This window comes from Mobula birostris, chromosome 3, assembly GCF_030028105.1.
Source record: "Mobula birostris isolate sMobBir1 chromosome 3, sMobBir1.hap1, whole genome shotgun sequence".
Taxonomy (NCBI): domain Eukaryota; kingdom Metazoa; phylum Chordata; class Chondrichthyes; order Myliobatiformes; family Myliobatidae; genus Mobula; species Mobula birostris.
This window is the reverse complement of record NC_092372.1, coordinates 65802109-65816267: the sequence shown is the minus strand read 5'-3', so window position 1 is coordinate 65816267 and position 14159 is coordinate 65802109. Positions and strand designations below refer to the sequence as shown.

Genomic DNA, 14159 nt, shown 5'->3' with positions numbered 1-14159 from the left:
TCAGCAGAAGAAACGATTCCGAAAAGTAAAGGTACAGGAAAGAGGAAGAATGTTCTGTGGTGGTATTGTGAATGTAGTAGAAGTATAAAAGCAAGAAATAAAGCATTTAAAATATTAAAAAGACAACATTCAGTAGAAACATTAATATAAAAGAGCACAAGCAGAAGTTCAGAAAATAATCAGACAGGCAAAGCGAGCATCTTGGAGACAGTATTGTAACAAAATTGGAAGAGAAACTCAACTGTCCGAAATATAGAGCATGATAAGGAAAATTAATGGTATAAGTAGTAAAGAGATTCCTGTGCTAAAAAGTAAGGACAAAATGGCAATCAACAATGTAGAAAAAGCAGCAATATTGGCAAAAACTTCTGTAAGCATACATAGCTTGGAGAATTTGACGGTTGAGGCTAGACAGCAAAGGGAGGAGAGGCTTAAGCAAAATTCAGGAATTACGGATAAAAGAGCAACATCAGAAGAATTGCTGGATACACCTATTAGCATAACAGAAATAGAAAGAGCCATTATGAATGGGCGGCCAACTTCTCCTGGGAAGGATCAAGTATGGGGTATAATGCTGAAGCATTTATCAAGAAGTGCACTTCTAGCTCTGCAGAGACTGTTTAATAAAATATGGGAAATAGGTAAAATAGCAACTGCATGGAAACATTCTGTTATTGTTCCAGTATTAAAACCTGGTAAAGATTCACCAGACCCAACAAATTATAGACCAATTGCATTAACTTCACAGCTAGGTAAACTTATGGAGTGAATAATAACTGACAGGCTTACATACTTTCTGGAAAAAAGAAATCTTATTTCTCCCTACCAAAGCGGTTTTCGTAAAGGAAGAACTACAGTAGATTCAATACTTAGCTTGGAATCTGAAATTGGGAAGGCTCAAACAAATAAAGAAATGGTCCTGGTGGTATTTTTTGACATAGAAAAGGCATATGATATGCATTGGAAAGAGAGAGTGTTCATTAAATTTAAAGAACTAGGGGTGGAAGAAAAATTATATAATTGAGTTCTAGACTTTCCTTTTGAACATAGAACATAGAATAGTACAGCACTTTACAGGCCCTTCAGCCCACAATGTTGTGCCGACCCTCAAACCCTACCTCCCATATAACCCCCCACCTTAAATTCCTCCATATACCTGTCTAGTAGTCTCTTAAACTTCACGAGTGCATCTGCCTGCACCACTGACTCAGGCAGTGCATTCCACGCACCAACCGCTCTCTGAGTAAAAAACCTTCCTCTAATATCTCCCTTGAACTTCACACCCCTTACCTTAAAGCTATGTCCTCTTGTATTGAGCAGTGGTGCCCTGGGGAAAAGGCGCTGGCTATCCACTCTATCTATTCCTCTTAGTATCTTGTACACCTCTATCATGTCTCCTCTCATCCTCCTTCTCTCCAAAGAGTAAAGCCCTAGCTCCCTTAATCTCTGATCATAATGCATACTCTCTAAACCAGGCAGCATCCTGTTAAATCTCCTCTGTACCCTTTCCAATGCTTCCACATCCTTCCTATAGTGAGGCGACCAGAACTGGACACATTACTCCAAGTGTGGCCTAACCAGAGTTTTATAGAGCTGCATCATTACATCGTGACTCTTAAACTCTATCCCTTGACTTTGGTCAAACAATTCAAGTCAAGGTGGAAACAGAGTACTCCAGGATATACTTGGTTGAAAATGGAACACCACAAGGTAGCGTCTGCAGTCCATTACTATTTTTCATAGTGATAAATGACATATTTGCGCAAATTGAACATAGTTTGGGGAAATCCTTATATGCAGATGTCAGGGCTTTATGGGTGAGGGGAAGAAATTTAATTTATATACAAAGAAAAATGCAAGATGCAATAAATAAAGTGGAGGAGTGGGCAAATAAATGGGGTTTCAAATTGTCTTCAAGTAAGTCGCAAGTGATATGTTTCTCAAGAAGTCACAAACCAGTTTCCGTGAAATTACATGAATAAAGATTAGAGCAGGTAAAGGTAATTCGGTTCCCTGGTTTGTTATTTGATGAGAAACTTACATGGAAAAAGCAAATTGAGAAAATTACAAACAAATGTAAAAAATAAATAACTTACTGAGGGGTCTTGCCGGACAGGACTGGGGTGCGAGCAGGATATCGCTATTAAATATTTATCAAGCTCTAATGAGGGCTACATTGGATTATGGAAGTGTAGCATACATGTCAGCTGCAGAAAGTAATTTAAAGATGCTGGATGTTGAGTAAGCTCAGGTCCTCAGGATATGTAGTGGTGCATTCAGAACATCACCTATATCAGCTCTTAAAGTCCAAATGGGGGAAATGCCATTAAGACGTAGAAGAATAAAGCTAATGCTAAATTACTGGGTTAACCTTATGGGACATAACTACCCATATCAAGCTAAAGCTATATTGAAAGACTGCTGGGAACATAATAAGTCAAGTTATAATAGCTTTGGATGAATCGGGGATGCAGCAGCACAAAAATACGGTCTACACGAAATGGAATATAGCCCTACAGTTCCAATATCTGATGTAGCTCCATGGCTCTTTACAATGCATACAGTAGATATAAACCTGCAATAACTTTTAAAAAAGAAGTCTAACTATGGAATCAAATTGATAGTACAAGAATATATAGACCTGCAGTTTAGAAATGAACTTGTAATATTTACGGATGGATCAAAAGACCCCAGATCTGGCCACACAGGCATTGCAGTCTACATTCCTCAGTGCAAAACTAGTATCAGGAAAAGAACAACAAACCATTTATCAGTGTATACAACAGAATTAATGGCAATATTGAGTGCATTATCCTGGATAGAAGAAAATAATATCAGAAAGGCTGTAACCTGTTCAGACAGTTTATCCACATTAACTTCGATCAAATCAAGAAAATCAGAAAGTAGACAGGATATTTTATTAGAGATTCTGTGCAAGTTATATACACTGACCAAAAATGGGGTAGAAGTAAGCTTTCTTTGGGTTCCTGCTCATTGTGGAATGGAGGGTAATGAAAAGGTGGATAATATAGCTAAACAATCGCTCAAATTGTCTATAATAGAGGTCCAGATCCCTCTTGGCAAAGTGGAAATCAAGAGCATTATTAAAACATGTATTGAGGAGATATGGCAGAAGCATTGGGATGAGAGTGAAACAGTGAGACAACTGTACAAAATACAGAGGCAAGTCAGATACAAAAGATTGTCAAGTGGATGTAGAAAAACAGAAATGATCATCAGTCGTTTGAGAATTGGACATACTAATCTTAATTATACATTACACAAAATAGGGAAACATCCAGCTGGGTTGTGTGAATACTGTAATCAACCAGAAACAGTTGAACATGTATTGATAAAATGTAGGAGGTATCAAAAAGAAAGAGTGAAGATGGTAGGAGTGTTTAAGATAAACAAAAAAACTGATGTGTGTATAGAAGATATTTTAAATGAAAATTCAAGAGAAATACAGATCTGTATCATGAAATATCTAAAAGACTCAGGTTTATTATATAGAATTTAGGGAATGCAATTCTTTTCCCTTCTCCTGTTTATCCAATGATCCACACTCCAGTCTAGCAGGTGGCGGTAATGTACCTTAAAGCTAGTTTGCCAACCGTCATAAAACAACACAAGAAGAAGAAGAAGAAGAAATTCTAAACATACACTGCCTGCAACTTAGAGGGCAACCAAGAGACAGGATTTGTATGTGATGAGTCACCAGTCTTGAGGGTCATGTTGCTAAACAGTGATAAAGGAGAGCACGGATGCAAATTCCCCATCAAGTAAGGTCAGTCATGTTCAGCTGCAGATGATTTTAATTAGGGCATTGGCCGCCAAAATAAAGGTATGGACAATAGGAAATTGTAAATCTGTATGCGCTGTCACAAAGCGGTATCAATCTTGCACAGGCCGTCGCCTACAGCTCGGAGCTCATCCTCTATGGCATAGAAATGGTAGCCAAATCACAGCCAATGAGGAGACATGGCCAAGATGCAGTTGACTCTGCTTCCACAGTCAAGTGAAGTCACACTGTTCTCATGCAAACTCACCAACCTCCCGCAAGGGTTCTGACTATCAGTATTCTTAATGGCTTACAGAGTCCCACAGACGTCCAACCATTTGTATTTTCCTAAAAGTGTTTTAGAGAATGTTACTGATACATTTTTGAAAAAAAGTAGCAAGTTGTATTAACGTGCAGTGAATGATGCAACTTGGAGTTTAACATTTCAAAGCTTAGATTTTAGGAAGACTATTGCACCACTGTGAACTATTATGTGGATGCTTGACATTGTCAGATACCTATGATTGAATTTCTTGCAGTATTTTTTGGATGCATTATCAATACTTTAGCTTATTTACCAATCATAACTGTGACATTTTTGCACCATATTCAGTCTTACTACATGTATGTGATTGCAATGGTATTATTAAAGTTAAACAACACACACAAAATGCTGCCTGGCTTGCTGAGTTCCTCCAGCACTTTGTGTGTGTTACTCGGATTTCCAGCATCTGCTGATTTTCTGTTTGTTATTAAAGTTAAACTGGTTTTAGACTGTAGATCACAAGGTAACTTGTCTATCAGTTTATGTTGCCATTGTCTTTTGCATTCAATGTAGTTGTTCACTGCACCTTAACACCTGGCTAAGAAAGGGGATACCCTCCATATCCTCTTAACTTGAAGCTGTCAACTAACTACTGCAGCAAAATAATGAAGTGTGCCTGGAATTTTTGATGTAAGTTATTTGGATTCTCTTGGTAGGACATAGCAACATTGTCAACAAAAGCCAAGCACATGGGCTGCTCGGCTAATCTCTGTCAAATGTGATTTGTTCTTTGTAAGTGAATGTAAGGTTATGGTTTCTCTCTGTGATATTGCTTTGGGGGAGGAGGAATTTAATTGTCCTTTAGTTTCATACAACACTTATCAAAGGGAGGCTGTTTAGGCTTGTGTGCCTCTTTTGATGTTTTGAAATTATACTTCCCTGCTCCTTCCCATGGCCCGACAAATGTATCCTTCCAAAATATATATTGATTTCCCTTTTGAAAATCGCTATTGAATCAGATTATGTGTCCTTTCAGGGAGAGCATTCTAGATCACCAACTTTGTTCAGAAAAAAACTCAATTCTCTGATCAAAATCAAAATTGACCTGCTTACACAGATTCAGGATGGCATCACCAGACAAGACTTCAGTTGGGGAGCAGGTAGGCTGGGATTGTTCACCTTCAAGGAGATTTAAGAGATACATAAAACTATGCAGCTTTTATAGGCTATTAGAAGAGGAAAGGACTCTTGGTTCTTTAGAAATTCACTTCAAACCTGATTACCTCTTCTCCTGCAGGAAGAAAGATACTAGTGATGGCGCAGTAGCGTAATGCCATTGCAGTACCAGCGACAAGGGTCTAATTCCTGCCACTCTCTGTAAAGATTTTGCATGTTCTCCCCCTGACCATGTGGGTTTCTTTAGGATGCTCTGGTTTCCTCTCACATTCCAAAAACATATGGATTATTAGGTTAATCGAGTGTAATTCCGCGGCTTGGGCTCATTGGGCCAGAAGGCCTGTTACTGTGTTGTATTACTAAAATAAAAAATAAAATAAAATCTTTCAGAGTAGTTATAGAACCTGGGCCTCTGTACCTCTCTCTGCAACTGGATCCTTGGCTTCCTACTCAGATGACCATAATCTGTGCTGATTGGTAATGACATCTCCACCTCACTGACAATCAACACTGGCGCAACCCAAGGATGTGTACTTAGCCCACTACTCTACTCTCTCTACACCCATGACTGTGTGGCCAGGCATAGCTCAAATGCCATCAATAAATTTTCTGATGATACAACCATTGTTGGCCGAATCTCAGATGGAGATGAGAGGGCGTACAGGAGCGAGATATACCAGCTGTTGAGAGGTGCTGCAGTAACAACCTTGCACTCAACATCAGTAAGACCACAGAGCTGATTGTGGATTTCAGAAAGGGTGGGATGAAGGAACACAAACCAATCCTCATAGAGGGATCAGGAGTGGAGAGAGTGAGCAATTACAAGTTCCTGGGTGTCAATACCTCTGAGGATCTAACCTGGCCCCAACATATCGATGCAACTACAAAGAATGCAAGAAGCAGTTATATTTCATTAGGAGTTTGAGGAGATTTGTTTCATCACCAAATATCCTTGAAAACTTCTACAGATGTACCGTGGAGGGCATTCTGACTGGCTGCATCACCGTCTGGTATGGGAGGGCTTCTGCACAGGATCGAAGTAAGTTGCAGAGAGCGGTAAAGTTAGTCAGTTCCATCAATGGTACCAAGCCTCCACAGTATCCAAGTCGCCTTCAAGGAGTGGTGCTCAGAAATGTGGTGTCTATCAGTAATGTCCCCCACCACCCAAGACATGCCCTCTTCTCATTGTTACCATCAGGAAGGAGGTACAGAAGCCTGAAGGCACACCTTCAGGATTCAGGAACAGCTTGTGCTCCTCTGCCATCCGCTTTCTAAATGGACACTTAACCCATGAACATTACCTCACTACTTTTATTTATTTCTGTTTTTGTACTACATATTTTAATTTAGCTATTTAATATACATATATACTTACAGTAATTGTGATTTTCTTCTATATTCATCATGTATTGCATTGTAATGCTGCCATAAAGTTAACAAATTTCACGGTATATGCCAGTGATATCAAATGTGATTCTGATTCTGATTTGCCAAGACTGACATGTTCCAGAGACCTGGATCAATCTGATTTGCAAGTTCCTACCATATAGCATGCACCTCTGTTTTCAGTGACAAAGGTTCCTTGACTCATAAAGAACAGAGACGTGCCATTTCAGCCCAGTTCATTCTTGCCACTAGTAATGCCTATCTACACCCAACCTACTTGCCTTCATTAGGCCAGGACCCCTTTATATCTTCCCAGTAAGTATATGCCCAAATGCCTTTTAATCATTGTAATTGTATCAGCCTCTGCCACCTCCTTAGCCAGACTCCATTAGCCTCTATAACAAGCAGGGCCACCTTTCATCAAATCTCCTTGTGCCAGCTAGGACTTCAAGTCTTCAACATCCAAGTAGCAGTCCTGTTCCAACAAGCTGTGCACTGTGAACAATTGACTACTTTGTCTCCAACACAAATTTACCTTTTTACAATTAACTGCATCAGTTTTCTGCTCCTATTTTGTATTCTGCAAAGAGATACTACTGGAACCATATTTTCATGTTAAAATTGTCTGTTCCAATTAGAGATTTCCATCGGGATATCTAGTGTTGGAAGCAAGATAAAAATAAATGCTCACATTTGTTCACATTTTTTCTCAAGTTTAGAATTTACTTACATATTTAAGTTTAGTATTTACTTAAATATTTGCAAGCTCAGTCCTAGGGCTAGGATGATGGACTCTTCAAACTAATAGACCAGTAACAGTAACCAGTACCTTCATAAGAGTCCTTCTATCAAATAAAATAATTAAAAGTTTGTTCACTAAGAAAGCAAAATTTGACAAAAATAAAATTTCAACAGGATAAATGAGAAAATAGCATTAGTTTCCCACACCAGATTTTAGTGACAACTTTGAGATGTGGGACAAATCTTTCTTCTGTCTATCATGTAAATAAATATTGATTTTGTTAGTGGATAAGCACGAAGATGTTTTCCATAATATACTTCCATCTAGTATCTTTGCTGAAATAGCAGCTTATTTGTTTCAAATGGGTTAACCCTTATGCTAAAATTAGGCATCCACTCAACACAAGAGTGTGCTTATGCAAACAATTTGAAATAAGGTTTCACGATCCCCATCCAGCTATAATGCGGTGAAGCAATAACCAGCAAGGAATTCCTAAACCACACAGGTTCTCCCACAGCATAGCATACAAATATTAGTAGAATGTAGTGCAAACACCTTCCACGCTTCCAATCAGTTGATTCTACATTGAAGCCAACACTAGAGCATCAACCTGATCATCTGACTGTCACGGTCCGGTCCGTTGATTACTCATTTCACTTAATTTCCTTTTCCCCATGTTCCACTGGGCTCCTTGATGAGGGCACCTGATCCTCATTTGAACCAGCAGCATAAAGACTCCAGCTTTCATCTACTCGCTGCTGGTTTGTCACCATAGCCAGTGCGGCTATGCTCGTCCCGGGGCAGCCAAGAATCGTGGACTCTAAGTTGCTTCGGTGCCTGTGGTTGCTTAGTGAATTCAGTCGTTTTCATGTCCAGCTGCGTTGCTGACCGTTTTGCCGCTACTCTGAGCTAAGATGCAAATTCTGTTGTTTTCATGTTCGGCTGAGATTTGCAGGCCAATTGTCACCACTCTGAGCCACCAAGAATAAGAGACTGTCTTCTGAGCCGCCAAGAATAAGGGACCGTCTTCATGAGCTTCCCCATGTCTAGATACAAATGGACTGCGATTGTTTGGCTTCTGTTGTCTCGTTTCCAGCTGAGTAGGTCCAGCCATTTGCCGCTACTCCGAGTTAGGAATTCTGTCTCTTCATTTCCAGCTAAGTGACTGCCGGCCATTTGCCTCTTCATGAGCTACTCCATGTTAAGATTCGTTTGTCAGTCGTTGGTTGGTTTAGTTGTCTCATTCCCAGCTGAGTAGGTCCGGCCGTTTGCTGCTACTCTGAGTTGAGAATTCTGTCTCTTCGTGTCTAGCTGAGGATTGCTGGTGGTTTGCCACTCCTCCGAGCCAAGATATGAATTGTCTGTCTTTGTTTCTGAGTCCAAGTCAAGTCAAGTTCCAGGCTCTGAGTCCAGGTTAAGTTCCAGGCTCCAAGTCCAAGTCATGTCCAAACCCATCTCTGTGTCAAGTCTCCGTGCCTGTGTCCTGCACTTGGGTTTTCCTCAGTCACTCCATGCAACACTGACAAGAAAAAGTCCTTTGTTTTTCTCAGACATATTCCTTCACTCATTATACTAAGACCTAACTTATGTAACTGAGTATCAGGCAAGTGTAAATTTAAAGCTAAACCTGCTCTGGAAACTACTGGAGCCTCATGGACGGGCTGAAACAGAGTACTGTGCCACACCACACTGGCCCTTGAACAGACTGTTACATAACATCATTCTCAGCCCTGCAGCCTTCAATGCAAAGATCATAAATGCCTAGTGATCCTGCTAATACACACAAAATGCCGGAGAACTCAGTGGGTCAGGCAGCATCTATGGATAGGATTAAACAGGCAACATGTTGGGCAGAGACCCCTCGTCATTTATTCCCCTTCATCGATGCCGCCTGACCTGCTGAGTTGTTCCAGCATTTGTGAGTGTTGCTCTAGACTTCCAGCATCCGCAGAATTTCTTATGTTAGTGACAAGCCATTATCTAGATGGTGACAGGAACACATAAGTCTACTCTAGCTGAGTATATCCTAGTGCTCACTCACTTTGTTCTGCCTGCAAGTCACAATGACTCCAATGTCCTCTACAAGAGGGAAAACATAATGGGCAAAACCAATCTTCTCACCTTTAAGTCTGTACAAAAACATTTTAAATAATTTTGGGAAACTCCAACCAATGTGTGTGCTTATGGATACAGCCCTCAAAACCGATGGAAAGAAATGTGAGATAGGTGCATTGCAGGGAACAAATACCTCATTACTGATCACACATTAGAGGTCCCCAACTTTGACTTACTCTGAAGACAATGTTCAGCTCTCAAAATAATCCACACATTGCATGGACTATGTGGCAGGTGCTTCACAAACGGAAGATAGCAGATAACCTGAAGAGCAACTTCAGTGATGAGTCAAACATTACATCCAGCTGCACATTAAGTTCACCTGAAACAGCAAACTCATTTATCTCAAGACATCTTGGCTGGATTGACAGACTGGACATCAGAGGCTGAGGCTATCTATGCCATACAAAAGATAGACAATCTCTGAATTTAACAGATATCCCAAATCTAAAGTAGGGCACTGGTGGAGTTTAACCGAACATTTCAACATAGAACACACAACAATAATAATAGGATGTTCTGTGGAAGCATTGACTTTTATAATGAGAAATAGCCATGTTTTCATGGTGAGGTTACTGCTCCAAACCCCCTCAGTGGACTTGATTGCTTCACCACTAATCAGCACCACTCTCCAGGCCCAGCTCAAGTATCAAGTTACCCAAGTCTAGAGGGAATTAATGTTTTTGCTATGTTATTGCTAATGGTACCTCATTGAAATCATCTTGACTCAAGAAAATGTAATTCATCTCCCCTCTTCCCAAGGAAGACTAGTCATTAATCTGCAGATAGGAAGCATCATGACAAATGCACAAGTAACATGAAAGCTTCATCCTGACAGTGAGTTAACACATATTTAGCTCCAATAACTGGTTGTTAGAGATACAAGCTGCTCGGTTCCTGCCTCACTGTGACCTTAGATAAAGACAGAAGCTGAATCCTCTGTCTGGAAACTGAGCAAGCCATTATCTCACTGGAAACATTTTCTTTGTAGCTGCCATAAATTCACTTCACAGCTTGGCCATGGAATTTGCACATGAGCCAAAAAAAAACTCTGCTCTGGCATTCTTTCCAGTGTTTCATGCCTCCATTCCATCTTCAGTCTTGGATCAATACTCTAAAGGTGGAACGTCCAGCATTCGCTTGCACATCTTGCAATTGATTTCATATTATTGTTCAGCACATGCCTCTGGGGAGAGCCAAAGAACATTTCAACTTTAAAGATACTATGTGAATGCAAATTGTTTCTGAGATTTAGTACACCATGAATTGATCCTGAACTAGGACTTTCATATCACTAAAGAAAGACAGGAAAGGTCATGGTTGGCTCTGCACAAGTTCTGCAAGAAGTTCTAGAAGAGATTGCCCAAGCTAAAATTAACACAACTAGATCGTTAGGAATTGAAACAGAGCATTTACGAATCTGATACCCTTATATTCTCCCAGTACTGTAATAAGACTGAATGTCAAAGTCCATAATACTGTTTTTCCTAATTTCCAATCAGTATATCTCAGTACTTAGTCTACAGATCAAGAAGATGACTCTTCTCATTATTACCATCAAGATGGAGGTTAGGGAGCCAGATGACCCACGCTCCATACTTTAGGAACAGCTTCTTCCCACAGCTATCAGATTTCTGAACAGTCCATCAACCCATGAAAACTAACTCACTATTCTGCTTCTGCAGTATTTTTTTTGTAACTTCTATTTTTTTATATGTTTTGCACTATACCACTGTCAGAAAACTCCAAATAAAGCCTTCTTCAAAGAGTAGCAATTCTTTAAAATATTGCTTCCAATATCAGCTGTGGGGCATCTCTTATAATCCTATCGGACGTGTTATTGATCACAAGATGGTCAAGGATAGATACAGATGAACAAGGCAAGTTATCACTTCTCAAAAAAAGAGGATGATCTTCATATTGCAGCAGCCATCTGTTTCACGAACGATAACAGTAATTTTGTTTAGAGCCCATTCCATGCACTCATAATTATTTGTCAAGAAGAATTGCATTATATTTAGTTTGTCTTTTATCTGTTTTGCTCAGTATATTTGTTTCAGTTGCAATTACACAACGCTTTAGTTAGATTTCATCCAGAATAATGAAGTCACTTATGTGCATCACACATTAAGAAGGACATAATGGTGCTTGACAGAGACCTATTCAAATTTATCTCGACTCCAAGGGTTAAATTACAAGATTATACAAACTTGGGTTATATTCCTGAATATTTGGGTAACTTGATACTTGAGCTGGGCCTGGAGAGTGGTGCTGATTAGTGATGAAGCAACCAAGTCCACTGAGGGGGTTTGGAGGGCATGCATTTAAGGTCAGAGAGGGTAGTTTCAAAGGAGATGTGAGGGGCACGATTTTCACGTAAAGGTTGATAGGTGTCTAGAACGCACTGCCTGGGGTGGTGGTAGAGGCAGATAAACAGGGACGCTTAAGAGGTGTTTAGATAGCCGCATGAATGTGAGGAAAGTGGAAGATTATGTACATTGTGTAGGCATAAGGGATTAGTTTAGTTGTGCATTTGATCACTAATTTATTTGTTTTGGCACAACATTGTAGGCCGAAGGACCGTTTCCTGTGCTGTACTGTTCTATGTTCCACTTCCTGAAATTTAGGTTTTCAAGGAATTAAACAGAATTGATAGAGTAGATGCAGAGGGACTACTTCCCCAGACTGGGGAGTTTAGGACAGCAGGTATTGTCTGAAAGTGAGATCCCGACCTTTCAGGGGCAAAATCAGGGAACAATGGCACATACAAAGTCTAGGACAGGTTTGGAACTCTTCTCTAAGTGGTAGTTGATTCAACATCCAAAGTTAATTTTGGGATGAGTAGATTTGGTTAACCAGAGTTGTCAGAGGACATGGAGCAATGAAGTTAATGTGGAGTTAGGTGATAGATCAACCATGTTCTCAGAGACCAGTTAAACAGGCTCAAAGGGTTAAATACCCAATTCTCATTCCTAAATTGTTCTACTTGTATGTTCCGATCTGAACTTGGATTAATCTTGTCACCCATTATGAACAAATACTGTATATATCTATGCCAATTCCAGTTGTCTCTAGTTTGAACAAAAAACAGTAGAAACAACTAGTATTTGTGCAGTCCCTGATTGTTAGACTAGTTCACTCTGAACTTTTCTTATCCATGTACCTGTCCGAGAGCCTTTTAAATGGTGCTATTGTCCCCTTAACCACTTCCTCACATAGTTCATTCCATATACAGAACATCTTCTGGGTGAAAAATGTCAACCCTCAAGTTCCTATCAAATCTTTCCCCTCTCACATTAAATCTATGCCCTCTAGTTTTTGATTCCCCAACCCTGGGGGAAAAAAATTGTGTTTCAGTGATGTTCTATGACCTCATTTGAATAAGATCATTGAACTTAACTGAAAATGTAGGTCAAAGTAAGTGGTATGCTTTTTTCTCCTATTAATATTAATATTTTAAATTACTTTTAGCATCGGAATATATTTTTATGGCTTTTGGTAAACTATGCATATCCTTCTCAACTACTTTTGAACTTTTATTATCATTTAAAAGCAATTCAAAGGCCTGTTGGGGCAGTAGGCTGTCAACATGCTACCAGAGCAGTCTGGGTATATGCCTCAAGATCACCATCTGAAGCCTAGCTCATGACCTGCTCTGCCTCAAGGAACAGCTGTAACACGTAGCAGCAAGGCCTCTAACACGATTTGCAGTGGGGACGCAAAGAAGTGCAATGATTGAGAAATATGCATTCACTGGGGGAGGTGGGAAATAGGCAGCAGACTGGTTCAAATACGATCCTTCCAACACTGGAAACTTTGTCCAATTAGAGCATAGTGCCAAAAGACGCCAAACAGAAGAAGTGGGAATGGACAACTTGTCATCATTTCTATTTTACAAGGCACAGGATCCAATAATGTGAAGAGCAATTGATAAGCTGAAGTGCAGGAGATGACTCCCATTTCTGGGACATGCCCTTTGCTCATTACTGCCATTGGAAGGAGATACAACAGCTTCAAGACCCACACTCAATGTTTTAAGAACAGCTTTTCCCCCTCCACCATCAGATTTCTGAATGGCCCATGAACTCATAAACCCTACCTCACTATTCTGCTTCTGAACTATTTAATCAGGTATATGGAGGAATTTAAGGTGGGGGGGGTTATATGGGAGGCAGGGTTTGAGGGTCGGCACAACATTGTGGGCCGAAGGGCCTGTACTGTGCTGTACTGTTCTATGTTCTACGTTTTTATGCCTTGCACTACATCACTCCGAGAAAACAACAAATTTCACGACATATTCCAAAGATAATAAATCTGATTCTGCTTCTGATTATTATCATATTCACAGGGTTAAATTTTACCAATCAATCAGTGAATTTAGTGTCCTCTTGTTAAATTACACAAACTGCTTCAAATGCTCATTAACAGTTCAGAATGGACATGTCTGCAGCAAATCAGGAGCATTGCAGCACTTGGCTCAAAGTGATGAGCCAATTTTTTTTAAATGTTGGCATTACACTTGCTTGCGAGCACTCCAAGATGCTCCAACATTCAACTGAGCGAACTGTGCAAATGTTACGTTGACACTGGAAATGAAGCAGTACTTGCACAATCCTCGCTGATTTGATTTAACACAATCATTGCATTTCACTGTACATTTCGATGTACATGTAACAAATAAAGTTAATGTTAAT

General features: G+C 39.9%; 1 protein-coding gene across 3 annotated transcripts in view; it reads right to left on the bottom strand.

The window, feature by feature from the left end:
* The window catches only part of LOC140195090 (BTB/POZ domain-containing protein KCTD8-like), a 74125-nt gene that overhangs the window by 40690 nt on the left and 19276 nt on the right, over nucleotides 1-14159 (bottom strand). The gene's annotated exons all lie outside the window — the stretch shown is intronic.